This window comes from Syngnathus scovelli, chromosome 7, assembly GCF_024217435.2.
Source record: "Syngnathus scovelli strain Florida chromosome 7, RoL_Ssco_1.2, whole genome shotgun sequence".
NCBI lineage: Eukaryota > Metazoa > Chordata > Actinopteri > Syngnathiformes > Syngnathidae > Syngnathus > Syngnathus scovelli.
The window spans coordinates 5,440,383-5,461,402 of NC_090853.1; the positions used below are offsets into that span (position 1 = coordinate 5,440,383).

A 21,020-nucleotide genomic window follows, 5' to 3' on the forward strand; every position below is an offset into this window, starting at 1 on the left:
AGTAGAGTGTCCGCCCTGAGACTGGAAGGTTGTGGGTTCAAACCCCGGCCGGGTCATACCAAAGACTATAAAAATGGGACCCATTGCCTCCCTGCTTGGCACTCAGCATTAAGGGTTGGAATTGGGGGGTTAGATCACCAAATGATTCCCGAGCGCGGCACCGCTGCTGCTCACTGCTCCCCTCTCCCCCAGGGGATGGATCAAAATCACATGGGGATGGGTTAAATGCAGAGGACAAATTTCACCACACCCAGATGTGTGTGTGACGATGATCATTGGGACTTTAATAAGTTTTAATTTACTTTTAGAAATAAAGTCGACTTGCGAGCACGTTGACTGAAGCTCTGGAAGTGTTGGCTGTGTAAATCTTGGACATATATTAGCCTATTCTGTGTTGAAGTGGCTGTGGATTAAGGGAAGAAGGGCAAAGTGGGAAATCTCAGTCCACAAAGAGTCAAAATGACTTTTACAAGGATGAGTACAGATTATGAAGTCAGTTTAACGTGAAATAGACAATGAATCCGCCACTGAATGACATTTTGATTGAAGCATACCACTGGAATAGCTGCATGACGTTTGAAAATTGTGACAACATAGTACACACTGCCTTCAGGCTCAAGTTATTATAGTTCTATATTGCCTAGCAGGCATAGCGACATCTTTGCTGGCTTGACACTTTTCTGCATGCAGTCAGTCACAGGGCAAATGGGACATTGCGGTGGAGGACACTGAGTTGGAATCAGCTGCAGCAATACAATATAGCAAAAAGTCCGATTCTCAAAATTGGCAGTTAATTGTGAGCGGTGTTTTCAAGTGATGGGTTCGAATTAACTAAGTTTGTCTGGTAATTAAAATCAACCAGGACTCGTTTATTCAAGACTTTCTCTCCTTCTTGGTCTGTTTTGTTTTATTGCCCGCAAACAGTCATATATGCCAAAAGTATCAATTATCGAGCTTTATGGAGTAAAATCACTGCATAAATTAATACAAAATCAATTTTATATGAATGATTTTTATTATTTCTATTACATATATATGAAAATTTTATAATATACATATTTTTATATATTTTTATAAATTGATATATTTTTATGAATTAAAAATCTATTATAAAATTATAAATAAATAGATAAGTAAATAAATATACGTATATATAATTTTATAATGTACATGATATATTTTTATAAATTGCTGTGATGCAAAACACTCGAGGTTTCAATGAAAAGAAATAAAATAAAAACCAACAGAGAGAAATTTTAAGACGCATGAGGCTCAACCGAAACGGATAAGACGCAATGTGGAGTCTCAGGCAAAGACGGACGGGTATGTGGTGGAGGATTTAGGGGAGAAAAAAAAAAATGTGGGAGAAAAATTTGGGAAAAAGACATGATATCCGAGTGGGAATATGCTGTAGTCGGAGGAATCATAACATGTGTTGTCAGTGTGACGATCAAACAAACTTCAACGCAACACTTTTATACAGTTTTGCCGTCTTTTTTTCATCTTGAGTTTTATCAGGTGAATATTTAGTTTTGGATGGGGCGGGGGGTTTCTCTTGCTCTTTCCCGTAAGGCTAATGGTACACACTGAGGGTAGCCATGCAAAACTCAGTTGGCAGAGGATTTGTCTTGAGCTTTTCACTGTGGCTCACTTTGCATGCCTGATCTGTATCCCAGTTTTTAAACCGAACCTGATCTGATCTGCAAATGTATTCCTCTTGTATTTTGGAGAGCCAGGTAATGCTCTCAAAAACTGAATACGTTTTCATTCTGACAGCAGGCCTATGCAAACTGAGCTCATTATTTTATTTAGTCACCACTTTTGCAATTAGAGGAGGTATCAAAGCACCAAAAAGTCTTTTTGTGACTTAAAGGTTGCAAATAGAACAGGATGAAATTAAAACATAACCTGCTGTATTTTTTATTTTATTTTTTATACTCTTCAGATGTTTTATTTTTGTAGTAGTTATTTTTGCTTTCACTGGGCCTCATTAAACCCAAGGCTGGTGTTTGTTTCACGACATTGTGCCTGCCTTCAGGAACGAAATCCAAAAACAATCCCGCATTAATTCTGCTTTCACAAACCCCCCCGACAATTAAAAATCAGGCACATTGCTACGCTACCCGTTTTCAGCCCACGCTGTCATAAATGGAGAGCAGAGATGAATGAGCGTAGCTCACGTGCCATATTGTCATTGTCTTTTTAGTTTGCACTCAGCCTTGGGCAAATCTCCTGCGATGGCACAGTTGGACAGCGTCGACAAATACGAGAGAGACAGATTTGCTTTTGGGTTATACTGCTGCTTTATTGTGAATGGCAGGTCCTTATCAACGCTCTCACTGGTTGATCACAGTTGAAAGGGGGTCAGGCTGAATTAAAGACCAGCTAATTAAAATGTCCAGGGGACATGCGAGACCTTCTTTCTTTTATCTGATGGAGCATAGCTAGAGAAAGAGTCTAGATAGAGGAAACAGAAATTTCTTATTGAGCAAAAATATCGGATAAAAGATCACGTAATGTCACTCTGTGGTTATTTTTAGTCTCTACTTTCTTTTCTGTTTGCAGTCTATTAGTCATTCCAGGAGACTTGGTTGGAGTTCAGTATTCCCAAGAGGAGAGACTCCTATAGCTGGATAGATTGAGGTTCCAGTGATGTCCATTAAATGACGCTTCTGTTCTTAGCCTTCTCTCATCTCGTCTTCATGGTGTGGCATTTTTTAAATTACCCCATTTTCATAGCCTATTGGAGAACAGCCACTTTGCATTTGCATATACAGTATATGTATGACATTGAGGGGGATTTAGGGGTGGTTGAAAGGTCGCACAGTGACCCTTGTTGAGTTGTCGGTCTGGGTATGTTTTCCTGACAACATACGAATGAAATAAATTGGTGCTATTTCTGTATCTGGATACCTGTTGTTTGCATGCATGATGCAGCCGAGGCTTGATGTGAAGGTGTCCTGAATTTGACTGACACCATGAGTGAATCAGCATAATGAGGTGCCATGTTGCCTGTGGAAATGATTACTGCGGTAGGAGAGGCATTAGATTGATTAGCACAATCTCCTCCTCTGTCCCTGAGATCCACCACCATCATGTTTATATATTAGCCCATCCGTTCACTTTCAGGAAATATTACTTTTTGATTGGTTAACGACATGGTGGTCAACTATTAACTCTATAAGGGTGATTGTTTTCTTTATTTCACCACACACAGCTTTAAATATTTAAATGGATGCTAATGCTAGGCGTTGCTAGCTTCAAATCCAAATAAGGCCTGTTTTGCAGTAACATGAAATTAAGCTCATATTTACTTTTTTTTTTTTCCTAACCAAATATCACATTTTCCGTTTGAATAATTTGGAGTTATCCTACAAGAAAATGTTCAATGTATTTTTAAAAATGAAATCATGGTGGTTAAGTTGAGCCCGCCACAAGACCAATTGTGGCGTGTTGCGCTTGTAAAATTTTAACGCTGATTAATTGATTGCCAAGGTTAATTATTAATACCATAAACCGTGATTACCGAATGTCCCATTTGTTCCAGTTTGCGCTAACCCTTTAAGTTTGGTTGCCTTGTCGGAGACCTCGAGACCCATTTGTCAAGCTAGCTTGATCTCCCATGGGTCGCTGGTGATCCATGTCGTGAAGACTATAGGCATTAGTTATAACATCAGTCAAGTCAGTGTTTAAGGGAACTTTTACATTTTCAACAGGCTCATGCAGACCTAGAGATCTTTTTCAAAATTATTTTACTTATCCTGTGTAGGTCTCTCCATCAGCTTGATTGTACAATAGTCTCCTCCCCCTACAAGTCAGATCACCACTTTGGTTCTACATGAAGCTTGACGCGGCTTAATGCAGCTCTCCTCTGCAGTGCCATGAGCTGCTCACAGCAGAAGCAGCTAATTGGATTGATAAAAAGCTAATGTGAATGGTGCCTGAGGAGTGAGGAATACGGCGTACAGCCTGGCCAACTCAGCTTAGAAACTCGCATATGAATGATATCGTTTTCTGTACTTCAAAAGTTACAAGGCATCGTTACTGATTGACCCGTGGCTAAGAGATTGGATTCACCGTACCTTTTCCACTCTCACGTTTTAGGCTAGCAGAACATTATTTGTGATGTACGACAATCAGGCTAGCAGCAAATTGCTTTTAGCCTTGAAAGACTTTCAGATTGACAGCTCGAATGATCACGATTAATTGATATTGCTGCCGAGATTGATAGGTGATGGTGTAATAAATGGGTGCATTAAAATGTTTGAATGGGTCAAAGCAAGGAGTCATGAGTGAGGGGAGAAAAAATAGGAATGAATGATTAGTGGGATGATTGAGCCCCGCATCATTACTCAAGTCGCTCCTCATGAGCTCCATAACTGAATATGGACCATGTTTACATCGCATGCGTAATGTCTAAAATCTTATGCTAAGCTATGCTAAGCAACTTTTGTTCTCATGGCTTCCGTTCTCATTTTGCATGCTGGACCTGCTCTCGTGTGAGTCCAGAAGCCCCTGCTCTGAGTCCAAGGCTTAACTCTGGGAAGGGATGTTATAGCTTGTCTCATGTGTTCTCTAAAGACAGCTTGGTGTGTTTTAATTATCCGGCTTTTTCCGCTTTGTGACATCATCGTTTGAATCTAAAAACTGGGACTGGAGGCCTAAATCAGGTTCAGCAATTATATAATATCAAGGCACAGTTTCTTTGTGAAATGAAGTGTCTAAAATGTGCCACAAGGCACAATTTACATTAGCACAATTTTCCGCCGTTTTGTTCCATTTTGACTTCAGCTGAACTGCATGTCATTTTTTTCCAAAGACTCCTTTTAGTCTGAGATGTACCAAACAGCTTGGCGTCCTTGAGCTCCCAAGTTTCTTGATTGAAGAAAAGGCAACAGAGATCTCTCTGATACATTAACCTTTGCACCGCCCCACTGGAGTGTTTTCAACTTCTAAGGCTATTTATAGACTCTTCCCAAAATCTTACATTAAGATGCAGTAAAAGCTTTTGCTCTCATCCACACAATAATGAATGGCACCTTGAGCTCCAAATGTTATGTTGCACTGAAAATCTTTACTGAATGCCAGATCTCAGGTCACTAAAATCCATTTCCTTGGAAGCTGACTAGTATTCTATCAGGCATATGCAAGATTTGCAAATACAATATGGAAGATATATCAGCGAAGTTCCAGGGCTGGTGTTGAAAAATAAATATTTTAATAAACTTTCTTTACCCCTTAAAGTTTGGATTTGAAGTACTGTATTTTCCGTACTATAAACCGCACCTAAAAACCTCCAATTTTCTCAAAAGCCGACAGTGCGCCTTATAATCAGGTGCGCCTTGTATATGGACCAATATTGAGCCACTGCAGCAGGCGTGTCCAAAGTCCAGCCCGTGGGCCAAATGTATATATCTTGTATATGGACGAAGTTTTAAAATGGGCCATTCATTGAAGTGCGCCTTATAGTGCGGAAAATACGGTACACCTCTTTGTGACACCGGTCCTGGAACTTTTCTGACATACCTCACATGGCACAAAAACAATGGAAGGCATTTATGAAGGCCTTGTTGATACTGCAGTACCTGGGTGAGCTTTTCTGAACGTTGCAGTCACGGAAACCCCCAGAGACAGACGTGAATGAGGTGTGAATTTTAATTTAAACCTCATGCACAAACGCACTGACCAACTCTCTGTATACTAATATATTCTGGAACTATCAGAATTCTTCTGCATATTCATTTTGCAAGGTGAGCCAAAACTACCAGTTACGGAACATAAACTGTGCAATAATCCTTGGCCTTGTAATAGCTGTACTACCAAATTATGTATGAGGTATGCTTCGTTTGCATCTCGATCAATGCTGGAACACACAGCAAATGGGCACATTAGTCAGCTCGGAATGGTGGACGACAAGTCTTACTCTGGCAGGAGCAGCCGTGTGCTTAGTTTAAGGGTGCTTTCACGTTAGCTGAAGCAAAATAAAACAAATTAAATGAAGTGGCACAATCATTAGTACGATTTTAAATATATATGTTATGTTTCAGTTGTACCCATAAATGAAGCTTAATTGAACTTTGGGTGTCTGAATGAAGTCGTTGCTTGAAATTGCTAAATCTTATCTAAACCGATAATCCAAATGTATTTTCATTCTGCCCGACAAAAAGCCGGACCCAAAGGAAGCGTGCGTATTGTGTCGCTATATAAAGGCAGTTTGAAAAAGTGTGTTCTGTTATTTATGGTCCCCTCACGGACTTTATGAAGTAAGGGAGTTTTTGCCAGTGCCCTCTGTCTGCTGATGTTCGCTGGAGTACACTGCAGCATTTTAATGGATGCACTCAACGTGTGAGATCTGTTTGGCTCCAATCCTCAGAAACAATATTAGCTGGAACACAAAGTGGGAGCACACATTGGGGTTGGATGCCAAAGTCTGTCCGTGACAATGCTTTGGATAGGAGATGGTAGCATGAAAAGTGACAAGATGGACTTTTTTTACTTGTTTACAAAACTTAACATTGCCTGAACATCAGATGCGGGTGACTTGACTTACAAGTTTTTTTTAGATACAAGTCAATGGGATGTTTTTTCATTAATTGGAGTTTGTTCATCAAAAAAGGCAATATCTATCTATTTATCACAAATGAAGATTGTAAATCGTGGCACCCATGATTTGATTTTGCAGGCCACATAAAATGATGCGAGGGGAACACATGTGGCCCTCGAGCCTTAAATTTGCCACCGGTGCAAAAGATGCTCAGGAGATATATCGTAAAAATATTTAAATGAACAGGCGGTGTGGGTGTACTATATTTTACAACATACTCGAAAGTAGCGCTGTTGACTCGGGCAAAATGCCATCCCTCCATTGAAACTGAATGAACTTGCTGCTTTATAACACAAAAGCCAGAGGGAGAGAGCAGATAAAAGGCTAATTTACTATGTCAAATACTTTGACATGCTAATGTTCCGGTCCGTTGAAGGGAATGTAAAGTTATTAAACAAAGATTTAACGTACTATCCAGCTTGTTTGTTTCCCTGAGCAAGCAACATGACAATGTAGATTTCGAGTGGTCTTTGGTTACCATTAACCTCCCTTTGCCAGGAAATAATGCATGCATGTCAAGATTTGCACTCTTAAAAAGTCAAAAAATAAATCTTTTTCACATTTGTCGTTCCAAAATAGACACTCAAGCATGCCGAGTCCTTAAATCCATTGTTAATAAATACTATAAATAACATTTTTCTCAGTCAGATGCTGTTTATGTTTATGTAATTGTATTGAAATCTTTTGAGACTTTTGTGATTAAAGGCTATATAAATATATTTAACTTGACATAGATTTAGTTTGTACAAATTGGCTAAGAGAACCCACAAATTTGATGTTCACAAAACATGACTTTTAGGATGCAAATTTTCTAATCCTTTTTATTGGAATGTTTATTTTTCAGCACTTTAAATCCTAATATTCCAGCCACTCCGAATGGTCAAATTGTGCGAATATAGAGCCACGGTATCCCACTTTGTCAACTTGAAGGTTTCTTTTTGTTTTCATGAATAATGTAAAGCAAGCAATGGTAGGCAGCTACATCAAGCACTCTTTTTCTCGCTCGACCAGATTTTGTTACTTCAGATGAGACACTCTAGAAAACCAGCCAGGACATGTGCAAAAAAAATAAAATAAACCTCCCACGTAATGTGGAAACATGGCTTTTTGAAGCACAACTTCAGTTAGATGCATTGGGATTTTTTTTTCTTCTCACACAGCAGATCAGCAGATCTTCCTCAGATCAGCCATCAGTCATTCACCCTTGAGATTCTAGCTTGGAAGAAATACACCAGTGATTTCAAGATGACACAACTAAAATCAACGCTCACATTTTCTAAAAACAAAATCCTCTCATTAATGGTGCTTCAATAAACAGTGGTGCTACAGATACGAGTGACAGGATTTTCAAAATAAGAGCCAAGTCAAGCTAATTTTTGCTGTGAGTTGCGAGTAAATGTTTGTGATTGTCAAACTCAACATATTTGACTTCACAAAATGTAGTAATCTTGCAGCTATAATGAACAGTTCTTCCAAAAGTCAAGCTGTTTACACTCTTAATTAAATTTGAATGAAACACAATTACCCTATTTTCCGGACTATAAGGCGCACCTTCAATGAATGGCCCATTTTAAAACTTTGTCCTTATATAAGGCGCACCGGACTATAAGGCGCACCATTAATGCATCATGTCAGATTTTTAATCCAAATCAAATCAATATTTCAACTTCAGATGCAACAAATTACTTTATAATCACAAAATAATGATCCATAGTCTTTTTGATTCATGATCCATAGTCTTCAGTGGGCCACTTATGATTAATTTCATGACACAATGCTTCGGGCCAGTTTAAACTGAGGAATTTGGTTCATATATAAGACGCACTGGACTATAAGGTGCACTGTTGGCTTTTGAGAAAATTTTAGGTTTTTAGGTACGCCTTATAGTCCGGAAAACACGGTACAGTCTACTACTTAATGCTAACACACGAGATGAGCCAACGATTAGCATCTGGTGGTGTTACAATACCAATTAATGGATATTAGCTTTGAAGATATATTATCAAGTATGTTATTCTCATTAGAAGGAAACAAGACATTCACAGAGTCAAGAATGGAATGCAGGTCTTTGGAATGTCCACATGTTTTCAACCACACACTGTAGAAATCAATGGTGGCCTAGCAGATGGCGGCGGTATCACAGGGGGGGCATGCCGCGTTCACCTCTTTATGCTGCACGGTCTCCTGGGAAATCCAGAAAGACTGTCTGCTATAATCAGTGTAGTCTATGATGCGCACACGGTGTTTGACACGGGTGGCTCTGTCCTGCACCCAGTTAAAAGTGCGGCCTCGAGGGAGCAAACCGACTTAAGAAACTGGAATGCATCAAGCCGAATCTGCTTCATGAGGCTTCTGAGTTGTTCTCCAATTTCAAAATAGCTTTTCACTTAGATGGCAATCCTTCTGGTTCAAAATATTCGGAAGCCAATCACAGTGACGTTTATTTTAAAAGGAGATGACAAGACATTCACGGAGGAGTAAATTAGGAAGCATTCTGTTGCTTTTTATTCTGACTCAGCCGGAGTAAATTGGTTGCCTTTTCCTTTCCAACCTTGACAATTACGCAAATATATTACATAAATGTATGTCAGTCTTAATCCCGCCGCTGCACATCTTCGATCACCCTCCAATGTTTGTTTTAATTCCAGCGAGCGAGCGTCCGTGGTTTTTGACTGGCCATTTGGCTCGCATAATGACATCTCATTAGCAAGGCTCACCGGCAGAGCTTGGCAGAGCTCACAATTGTGTCAAAATTGCTGATAATTGTGACTAGCGCTGTGCTCAAAACATTGCCAAGAGTTTTTTTTTGCTTTCAAAGAGCTTGCTCCACTCATCATGATGAATTGGATTCTAATTGACAAAAGTAGGTATTGATGATGACAGCGCAATAAATCACTCAAGGCCACATAAACTGATGGTGCAGCAGAATCGTTAATTTTGTAAATTAGCAAAACATTTTTAGCACTCCTCATTGGTCAGTGAATATTAGTGGTTCTTTGTGTTTGTTTAATATCAGTGCTTAAATTTGTGACCTGCCAGAACACAGGTTTCATGATGGGGACAGTTTAGACTGCTAATATTTCATCTGAGTCGGGATTGTTGTTCCCCATCTCGCTGCACAGAACCGACCGTGTTTGACTTTAAAGGTTCCATTGCATTCTGTGCCAACTCGTTCGCTCCTCGTCGTCTTTGTGCCACCACATCCATAGTCCCAGAGCGAGCGGAAGAGTAGCTATTGCACATACTCCGAAAGAAGTGACTTTGTTCGTCAAACAAAAATACAATAGCCTTATCTGAAGCTACTCAGTTTTTTTTTTCTCGCAGCACAGCAATGTCTAACAAAGGGGCTGCGGTCGCTGTGATTTCCCCCGACGCCTCCTCCACTGCGATGCTACGCTACGGTACCTCTGGTGGAAAAAGACTCTGGTAGTCAAAGTAAGTTCAGACCTGCAGAGAAACCGGGAAATTATATGTGCACACAAGACACACCAGGATACTCACACGGAGACATGAAACCTCGGTTGTAAAAGCTATCTTTCAAGAAACAGAATAATAGTAAAGGTGGAGAAACAGGCTTTTTACACGTAGGTACTGCTCGGCACAGACAGCCGGCAGATTAAATCAGCAGCTTAACTTGTTCTCAATTAAAATGTGGAGCACAGCAAGCGTTCACCTTCTCCCTCTCCTTTTCAATCACAGTAGTACCTCACTAGGTTTAACCGTCCTCTTTGATTTTTCGAGCTAAATTACTAAAACCGACTTTGCTGTCGGTGAGATGTCATAAATAAGGTTCTTGGTGTGTCACCAAAAACTATATCCAGCAACTCTAAAATGCCTCGGAAATCTCAAGCAAGGTTATGACAAATTTTTGGGTCACGCGATCAATAAATCTGGCCTTGTACTGTTTGAAACAAACTTTTATAATCAATGGAGGAATTTTAATAGTCATATATTGGGAATTTGCAGCTGGCCATAACAAAACAGTCTGAAGGTTATCCAGTTTGTAACCGCTGAAGAGATTCCAAACGGTGTTTGGCCTTGGATGTTGGAAAGGATTATTTTGCAATTATTGGCTGTTTGCAGCAAAAGAGACATTCATCTAACACAGACCCTGAATTAGATCAGAGGTTGGTTGAAATGGATATAAATCAGGGACCTTTGAGATAGGCCTAGGATCTCAATCCTAGGAAATACGACCAAAAATAAATTCTCTTGCTTTTGGACTGCGTAGCAAAGCAAAGAGTGACACAACCGCTGGGAGGGGCGGAGTCAGAAGCCGAAGTGAGGTGCTGAAACTGGAAGAAGCAAAGGAAAGTGCAGTGTGTAGGTGGCTCCCACACAGCTCAACTGGGCTCAGCTCGGCTTAACCAGCCTCGCATTCGCTTCCACGCTACGGCCCGTTTGCCTGAAATCTCCACGGAAGGGACACATCAAAGCCAGGGCATGAGGCCACCGGTGGGCTTAGGCGAGTAGCGCACATGTACAATAATGTGCACAAACACAAAAAGCAGCTAAATGCTCTCGCTCCTTTGGCTTCCCATTGATTGTTTCTATATTGCTCCTGTTCTCCCCGAGCTCCACAGTCTTCACCATAAAAAGGCAGCCGCTACTGGCACGGCATTTAACAGTTAGAAAAGACCAGCCTGCAGCCAAACTCTATGCACAAAAAAGACAAAATAGAAAAGCAGCTTTTACAACAAGTACGCATTTGTTTAAAAGGGGAATAGAGCTTTCTTTGATTTGAAAATAGTGGTTCTATAAAAAGCCAGACTGTCATTGTGCACGTATTTCGGTTCGTCTCAATTTGTCTTTAATGATGGTTATCATATTTTACGGACAATTAAGCACACCGTATTAATAGGCGCGGTTTTAATTAAAGGGTCGCTAAAGATGTATAATTTTTGTGTAGGACTGCAATTTAAAGAGTTTATTCCATCATTGTCTTCCGTTGGAACAATTTAAAGCTTAAAGCTTGGATCTAATTAGCTAGTAGGACTTCATTCCCCATGATTCATAGACATCAACAGGAAGTACGTAGTCCTAGTTGCGGTTGTTAATTGTTAGATGTTAGCCTGATAGCGGTTACCGTATTTTCCGGACTATAAGGCCCACCCAAAAACCTAAAATTTTCTCAAAAGCCGACAGTGCGCCTTATAGTCCAGTGCGCCTTATATATGGAACAAATTCCAGCCCGCGGGCCAAATGTGTTGTGTGATATTAACATTATTTATATATTGTTATTGTTTTCACTATTTCAAGTTATTATATTGTGATTGCATTAATGGTGCGCCTTATAGTCGGATGCGCCTTATATATGGACAAAGTTTTAAAATGGGCCATTCATTGAAGGTGCGCCTTATAGTCCGGTGCGCCTTATAGTCTGGAAAATACGGTACTTGCCAGTCAGATTGACAGCAAGGAATTAATAGAAAGGAATTTGTATGAACTGAAATGCTGAAATCATACGTAGGGCATACATTGTGCATCTAATTATCTCTTGGAGGAAAGCCTCGTCTCTGGATGAACAGTTAGCACAGACGCTGACATCAGGGACTAAATCTCTCCTCTGCTCTTGAATCTATAAAAAGTCAAATTGGTGGGAAAGGATAGTCCTACCTTCTTGCCCAATTTTCTTCCCTTCTGTTTCATGTCTTACAAGAGCTTCCTCCCATATGCCCAAAACATTTATTCTCGCTTGGACATAGACTCTAATTTGCCCGTAGGTGTGAACGTGATGGTTGTCTCTGTGTCAGTCCTGTAATTGACAGGTCATCAGTTCAAGGTGTACTCTGGTTTTCACCCTAATGCTACTGGGATGGAGTCCAGCTATCCATGACCCTGAGCAGGATAATTGGTAGTGAAAATACATGGATCAATGGGATGTCTATCAGGGGCATAAAGTGGGGGTTGGCAGTCACCCTGGGTACAAATTTGAGACCAGGACGGAAATGCATACTCGGAGTACAGGCATAGCCATCTGGCAGCCCTGTTTTATTGTTGTCGCTTTCATAAATTCAATATATTTTTGCCATGAATTTTGTTTTACCGTGTTGTTTTATATTTGGAACTCGGGAGTATCTGACGAGGAACAACAGATGGAAATTAGCCTATAGCTACAATCTGGCTTGTTTGTATCTCTGCATCTTGTATGTTAATGGCGTTCATTAACTTGTCTTTTCTAATAAATACATTTAATTGAATTTACTGGAGTTTCCGCCGGATTATAAGGCGCACCTTCAATGAATGGCCCATTTTAAAACTTTGTTCATATATAAAGCGCACTGGATTATAAGGTGCATAGAATAAATAACTCAACGTTGCTCAAACGTTAATACAATCACAATATAGTAACACTCGAAATAGTGAAAACAGTAATATATCAATAATGCAACGTTGCTCAAACGTTAATATCACACAACACACAAAATAAAAATGTAAAGCTTACTTTAATAAATTAGTCCTCATCCACAAATCCATATTGGTCCATATATAAGGCGCACCGGATTATAAGGCGCACTGTCGGCTTTTGAGAAAATTGGAGGTTTGCAGGTGCGCCTTATAGTGCGGAAAATACGGTATGTAATTGTCTTGAAATGAAGGATTACAACCATCTATTTAGCGTGTCTACAGTAGCTTAAATAACCATGCTAGTACCTAGCTAGATAACATGGCTAACTAGCACGCTGACATTGTATTATGACTTCACAATAAGCAGAAGAGCAGAGAAGAATCCAATCATTTTCGTAGCCTAAGTACATTTAGCGTCAAGAATGAATTCCTCTGCCTTTGGTCATTCTTGTTTTCATTGAGTGTTGGTTGACATTTGTAATTTAGCGTGACATGCGTTGGCGTGTATTTTGGTGCAGACAGTAATGCTTGCTGCCAACTTGAGCAATCCCCTTAATTTTTCATCAAACCTCATCAGTCAACTCACATTTCCATTTGTCATTTTCAAAGTGACAATTGCACAGCACTTGCAAGCATGACTGTTGAGTGGGGGTCTCGTTAATCAGGCCCTTGGGCCAGACATTGTATTATGTCACAGCTTGACATATCTTTAATGACAACCGCCACTTTAATCCTTGCACACAAATCAAAGTAATTGACAGCCACTCAGGTTAGCTGACGTGTTTTGTACTTTGTCATTTTCAGACGTGGGGTGTGTAAATGGTGATTTGTTGCATTGTAGACATTTATGGAGAAGTATGTATTATTTATTTATTTTTCCCAAGAGCTTTGTCATTGTTTGTATTGTTGCTGCTCAGTAAACGCAATGCATTGATCTGTAAATAGACGAGAACAAGCACCTATATTCTGTGTCTTATTACGCTCACATGGCAATTGTGTTTTAAATCTTGCATGGTTGACTAAAGCCATAGAAAAACATAAATTCAATTAGAACTGATTTTGGGATTTGATATATTCTTCTCAACTGAATGAAAACATTCATGATTGCGTTTGTGTTTGACCATAAGAAATATGAGAATTAAGACTGACTGCTTAAATGACTCTTCCTGCCTTGACATCTCCTTCCAACCCATTGCATTATTAAACTAACAGACGCTGCCAAAAATGTCAAATTGAATATTTTTCTTGCTCCATCTCTCGATTTATTATCCTCGGGTTTGTGTGTATCTTTGACAAGCTTGTGTTCATGTGTCACAACATACAGTATTAAATGTTTATTAAATGTGGGCGTAATTGCATAAATTACAAAGATGGCAAAATGTTGAATGTATATACCGAATTATACATACTGATGAACAGTGGACTAAATTTAGTCCAATTGTTATATTAAGCTCTCCTGTTTCCACGCGTGTCAATTACATCAAGATATAATAATAATAATAATAATAATAAACTTGAGCTTTTAATTCATGGTACCACAGATCATAAGGTCTGTCCTTATGTTATGTACATACAAAAGTTGATTTTTTTTTTCCCAGTCAATTTTGTAGCCTCTTCAAGTAATTACTAGATCTATGTTTACACATTTACTACATTTAAATCCATTTTAATTTTATTTCCATATGACCTCATTTTATTACACACCTGCGCCTATTCACAGTATATGCAAATTTAAGCGTTGACAAGAGCAGTTGCCTAGCAACAACTTTGGATTCCGGTCGCTTCCTTTCCCTAACTGTAATTATTTGAATGCACGTGTAATCAAAAATAATGTCATAACATTTTCATCTGGGAAAAAACATTTTGTCATTGACATTTAATTACATACAACAAACCCAATACATTTCTGTTTATAATCTGACAGAGTGGGAATTAAACACCACATGGCGAGTGATACGCCGAGGTAATGTTTGATGGAGCATTTTATTCCTCTTGTAAAAAAAAAAAAAGTTTCAAATTGAATACGAGTCTGCTGGGCAGAGGTGAGCTGCAGGATGTTGTAATCTATTTAAGGAAATGTGTTTGTGATCTGCATATCTCTACATTGGCTGCTTGGTAGTACGAGCAGATATTATATACACTATTGTTACCCCGTCTTAAAAGAACAGATGAGATTTTCCTTGTACTGCTGATCTGGATTTTTTATCCTAACAACTAAAGGACTGTCCGATTTTCTTTTCAATTCATTTCCCTATTTCAAGTATACTTATACATGAGAATGGCTAGTAAATTGGGAGCCTCATTATTCAAGGTACTACTATACTTAAAGAAAGTTTTCTTTTTAGTCTGGGAAGTAACTTGAAAACTTACTATTTTGTACCCAAAAAAACTAAAGGACTGCTAATTGGAAGCGGTATAACATGTCTCTCCTGTCTTACAGGATTACCTTGCTTGATCCTGCCTGGCATTATCACCACCCTGACTTAATTTAAAGGGTGGTTATTCTTTGATGAATGGAAATTAAAGCTAATCCCAGTTACCCTGGCCTTTAGCATGGACGCCAACCCTTGCATACACATTAGCTTCCACAATGGTAATCACATGGAGTCAATACGGAATGTAATGTAGTAAAAATAGCATTTGGATTTAGGTGATTAAACGTGATAGGATACGGACGTTCCCAAATCTGCAATTGTTGTCAATCAGATCAGAAGGATCAACGAGCTAATGACAAATATGCACCGTTTGGCAGCTAGATTTTATGAGCGGCCAACCGTCTGCTTTTGCTGGCGTTCAAACTTCGAATCGCTGGTGTCATGGATGAAACGATGAAAATGCTTTTAGCTTGGCAAAACGCACATTTTATTTTCTATATTTGCATTATGTTTTCATGTGACTAGAAAGCGAAGTGTGTGGAGTCTCTGTAGCCAGTGAACAGGGCTTGTGAGAGCCTCTCAAAATGTCTACAGTTTACTTTACTGTTGTTTTTAGGCAATTGGCTTCTTCCTTGAAAATCACACCATGTTTTTATGGTTCAGAAAATACTGGAATATATTGTGTGGAACCTCAAAACCAGATAAAGGGTCGCAGTTGTGCAGTTAGAGCATGACGCTAGATGTGTGGAACTCAATTGAGTCACCAACTGTATTGTTTTTCCTCAACGGTCCGCTTCAGTCGCATTTGGCGGCTTTAAAATATGCGAAGACGTCATTGAAAAAAAACATTACTTTTATAACTTTGGACTGGACTCAATTTACTGTAATTCTCAGGAGTCTGAAAGAATATGATGCATTAACATTTTAATGAAAGATTTTGCATGCTTTTCATCTGCATGTTTTAAAAAAAAAAAAAACATTCAGTGAGAACCTCAGTTGTCGAGGATTCGAGTTATAAGAGTGTTTTTCTTTCTCCATTATGGTCTGGTTGTCCTCTCATGAATGAGTACCGGAATTCTTTATTAAAATCTAAATCTCACTTCATGAATATCAAGCTAATGCAAATTTTGAGCGTCACCTACTCTCTTTGGTACAGACGCTCACCGTTGCTTATCATTTCCTTTTAGTGTCTTGGATTTGATCGACATCTGGTATATGTTTTACAGTTAACTATTAGATGGCCTTCTTATCCCATCAAGACTTTTATGAAATCATGCCTATTACTGCTTGTGATAAGATGTCTAATGAAAAAGACCTTCTAAAGGGTTTGCGCTAACATTGCTTTTTCTACGTGGCTCACAATCACTCAATAAGCAAAGTCGATTTAATGTCTTCCGATGACAGATGATTATCTTTGCAAAAAATATCATTTGAAAAAAGATGAATGGAAATATTGGCGTAAGTAATGTTGAAAGATACATTTGATGGTGGCAGTCGCAATACACAACCATTTCTTCTTCTATGGTTATCGTTACATTTTTTTAGATTCACCATCAATGGTACTCTTACTCTACTTTTCTCTTTCCCAGATTGATTTGATGAAACTTTATGACATAGTCCACATGTTCAAAGACAATATATTGACTTAAAAAGTATTTTAAAGAGACTAGTTTTGAGTAGGAGGCATCATTGTATATCGAGAACGGCAATTCTGTGTCCTCTGAACATACTACTTTCCATGCATACCTGAAATGGGATGCCACAGTCTCCCTGCTGCCATGTCAATGATCATTATTTCAAAACACCTTCAGAAATTCACTTGTAATGAGTTGTCTGTCTAAACGACACGATTAGATCGGCTCTTTCATATGAACACATGATAAAGGTAGTCTAGGGAAAGAACTGCCTCAGATGTACGATCACAGGCAACGTTTTTTTTTTTTTTTCCATCTGACAAGATACACACGCACTCACAATCTTTTTATCTGTGTGCAAATTAGTTGATGTATGCACACATCCCTGAGTGTAATGGGAAAAAACGTTCGCCCCCTCGGCTACGGAGAAATCACCCTTCATCCCTCCTGTCGTCTTTTCAGTACCCTCCCTCTACATTTACCTTCACATTGCATTTTACCGTCACCTCATCTCGCCTTCTGTGTCATCTGTGCCGTGATACAGAACTATAATAAGCCACATTTCAACCAAGCTGTACGATCTACCCTGCGCCAAAAATCAGTCTCCGCACTATATAGTATAATATAAAACATGAACTACAGGTGGATTCTGTTTTACTATATGTTCCATATTTTATTTGATTTTTTTTCACTCATAAAAAATGCTCATGGCATGTCAAGGTCAGCCCACCATACATAGAACAGTCTTAAAAGATATATGACAGTGGCGTCTGGTTATTATCTGCTGCCCTTCAGAATGCCCTCCTTTGTGGCAAACAGTGTCTAATGTGTGCTTTTTCTCCTCAAAAAATACAAAAATTGCTCCCATCCCTTTAATTCCCTTCATTTCTCTTCCATTTTTCTTTAAAGGCATCCCCCCGCTAACACCGGCTGCTGTCCAGCAACCTTGACTAAAACAAAAGCTCACCAGTGATTAAGCAGAGTAATCCTGTTTCTGTGACAAAATATGGCCGCCATAGATCACACAGCCTCGTGAAATGAATCATTAGAAATTGTTGTTGCATTACCAGAGGCTTAGATGAGAAGTCAAGTGCATGCATTGCATATACATGCCAAGATTATGCCTCGAGAATCTATTGCTGCAGACCTTTACATAGCTCATTAATCATGAAAATGAATCTTTTTGGTGGTTCAATTAGGAGATAGAAGGCTACAACTTGTATACTGCTGGTTTTGTATTTAAGAATAAATGGGAAGTTCATTTTCGTGAGACTTCAACTATTTTAATGAGAAAACCAATAAGGTCCATTTGCAGACTGAATACCAATGCTTATGGGTGTGTTGTATTAGCAAAGACAAATGATTCTCCTTGTTGCGCAGGATAAACTTGGCAACCTATCTGGAGCCGAATGCACCCTGGAGTAAAGTCCAAGCATTCATTAACTTTTTGTTTTCTGCTTTTTCTGTATGTGCGAGGATTATAAGTGTGAAAATGGAAGATTACATTGGCAGCAGTTATTTGACTGTTCAAGTCGATGAAAATGTGTCAATGAACGTGAACTTAACCAAATTAAGCTATCCAGGAAATTATCCTATGTCTAAATGATGAGTGGGCGGAAGTGGAAGTATGATTGCCCAACCCGACCTGACCCAACCTGACCTTTGTGCTCAGTATTTATAATATGGACAAAAGTGAACGACACTTGACAGATTACAATTACCGGAACTAACAATGGAAGAAAATGAAGAGTTGCTTTTCCCTGCTCGTCTTCTGGGCATATTTTCAACAAGATTTAAGTGTTTGATGTCATTGAGGAGTTCAATATTTTATCACGTTAATGGATTCTTCAATCCCAAAATGTAATTGGATCTTTTTTTTTTTTCACCTCTATATGTGACTTTTCAAACTGACATTTCCACTGAACATATTTTCGTATTCTTCATCCATTCTTCAAATGTGGATTCGAGTGACCAGAGGGTCACTGCCACGTGGTATTTGACTGACTGCAGCAGACAAGCTGCCAGTGCGTCAAACCCAAGGGAAGGAGAGACTTTATAAGCTGATGGCGATGTGATCGGACAGTGTACTTTGGTACTTTGGTACACAAAGCATTGAGAAGAGCCAGATAAGGTGGCCTGGGTATCCGTTGTGGATTTTTACCTCTCTGGGATCGTCTTTGGGTCCTCCAGGATAGAGATAAAATAGCTACGGAGAGAAATGTCTGGTTTAAATCCAGATATTATTTCTTAGTCTGAAAAAATGTATGTATTCCTTCTATTCCGGAATAAGTCGTATCGGTCTTGGAGCAATACTATGGTGCTTTATTTGCAGCCTCAAACGCTAACCTCCATTATCCTGCACCCTGCAGGTACAAGCCATTTCTCTTTCCGACTATGCGGAGTCACAGAGGTAAACTAAATCTGTGATCGTTTTCCAGCCCGGCCACTTTGATTGATGACCGGAATGGCTGTTTAATATGATGGCTGGGTACCATACGTAGAAACCTTCGAGAACTGTGAGCGGACTCATGGTCCTGACTGCTCTGTCTGGTTTTCATCTTTCATTAGGCTGAGTGATTGGTGGTAAACTGAGCTGGTTCATTTTGATGCTTTTAGGTAAAACGACTCGCGTAAAATGGGATGACAGATAATGGACGTTGCGTCACTAATGTTCGCCTGAACGTATCGTACAATCGGTTCGGTTGCTGTGCCGGTTTCTCTAAAGTTGACTTTTCTTCTGCAACTCAATATGTGTGTTTGCCTCTTCCATCACTTTAAACTTCATCTTATGATTGCGGTTCTCTTCCTAAATTTTTTATGGTGAAAATCATCAGAGCTACCTGAAGGGCGAAAAACCTTTTTGAAATATCTCCATCACTTTTACACCTTTTGCCAACAGCGCGCACAATTTGTTAGTGAGTCAATCTGCAATTTAGCACATATACTGTAAAATAGATATTTTTTTATATTGATCTTTGTGCTTTACTGGCTTTCATCTGCCACATCTTACACTCAGAGAACGATATATCGGGGCTATCAATTATGTGATGCTAATAGCACAATATAGTTTAACAGGTCAACTTATTTCGTAGGGTTACTACTAGTTTTTTGTGGATCACAATTCAAAAGCAATATTTCATTTCCATTTGTTTATTTTTTTTATTTTCATTTTAATTAATACTTCTGTCATTTTGGAATTGTTTCAGTGACCGCTGTGTGTTCTTGTACCAGAAATTTTCTGCCAGTGTGTTAATTTCGCATCATGACAGTCTCAGCAGCAGCAGAGTAATTAGTTGCGCTACACGTGCCAAGAAGAGCAGCCTTTAGTTAATTATATAAGACACTTGACCCACATCGGTTTCATGGTTTAAACCTATTGAATTAATCTATAATGCACTCACTCTTGACCCCATAAGCAGCAATGGCCATCATGCTTCGTGTCTTTATAACGCAAGAGTTACCAGACAGATTTTATGGAACTGTCGTCATTCGTTCTTCCCCCTTTTTGTCCCAATAAACGCTGTATTCCAGTTCCAAATTTCAGTAAACATGTCTGACGTATTTCATACTCCACTAATGATTGCCGTTTCCTCTCAGGGTACTGTATTTTCCGGACTATAAGGCGCACCGGACTATAAGGCGCACCATTAATGCATCTTGTCAGATTTTTAATCCAAATCAAATCATTCTCCATTGTATCGTTTTTATTTCAACTTCAAACGCAACAAATTACTTTATAATCACAAAATAATGATCCATAGTCTTTTTGATTCATGATTCATAGTCCTCAGCGGGCCACTTATGATTGATTTCATGACACAATGCTTCGGGCCAGTTTAAATTTAGGAATTTGGTCCATATATAAGGCGCACTGTCGGCTTTTGAGAAAATTTTAGGTTTTTAGGTGTGCCTTACAGTCCGGAAAATACGGGATTTATGGTTGCAATTTTTACCTGCTAGTCACAGAAAAGTGTCTGGCCTAAGAGCATGGTGTTCCCAACTAACACAGCAAAGTAAACAACCCGAGTGGCCGTCCTGTAGATATCCCCGTAATTGTAG

The 21,020-nt window shown here is 39.2% G+C and overlaps 1 protein-coding gene across 6 annotated transcripts in view; it reads left to right on the plus strand.

Moving 5' to 3' along the window:
- Positions 1–21,020, plus strand: part of grik4 (glutamate receptor, ionotropic, kainate 4) — a 170,022-nt gene that overhangs the window by 40,844 nt on the left and 108,158 nt on the right. The window contains exon 3 of one of the 6 annotated variants that reach the window (XR_007482895.2): positions 9,929–10,039. The exons of the other annotated variants lie outside the window; for them this stretch is intronic. The gene's annotated coding sequence lies outside the window, so the exon portion shown is untranslated. The remainder of the gene's footprint in view (positions 1–9,928; positions 10,040–21,020) is intronic. 6 annotated transcript variants of the gene reach the window in all.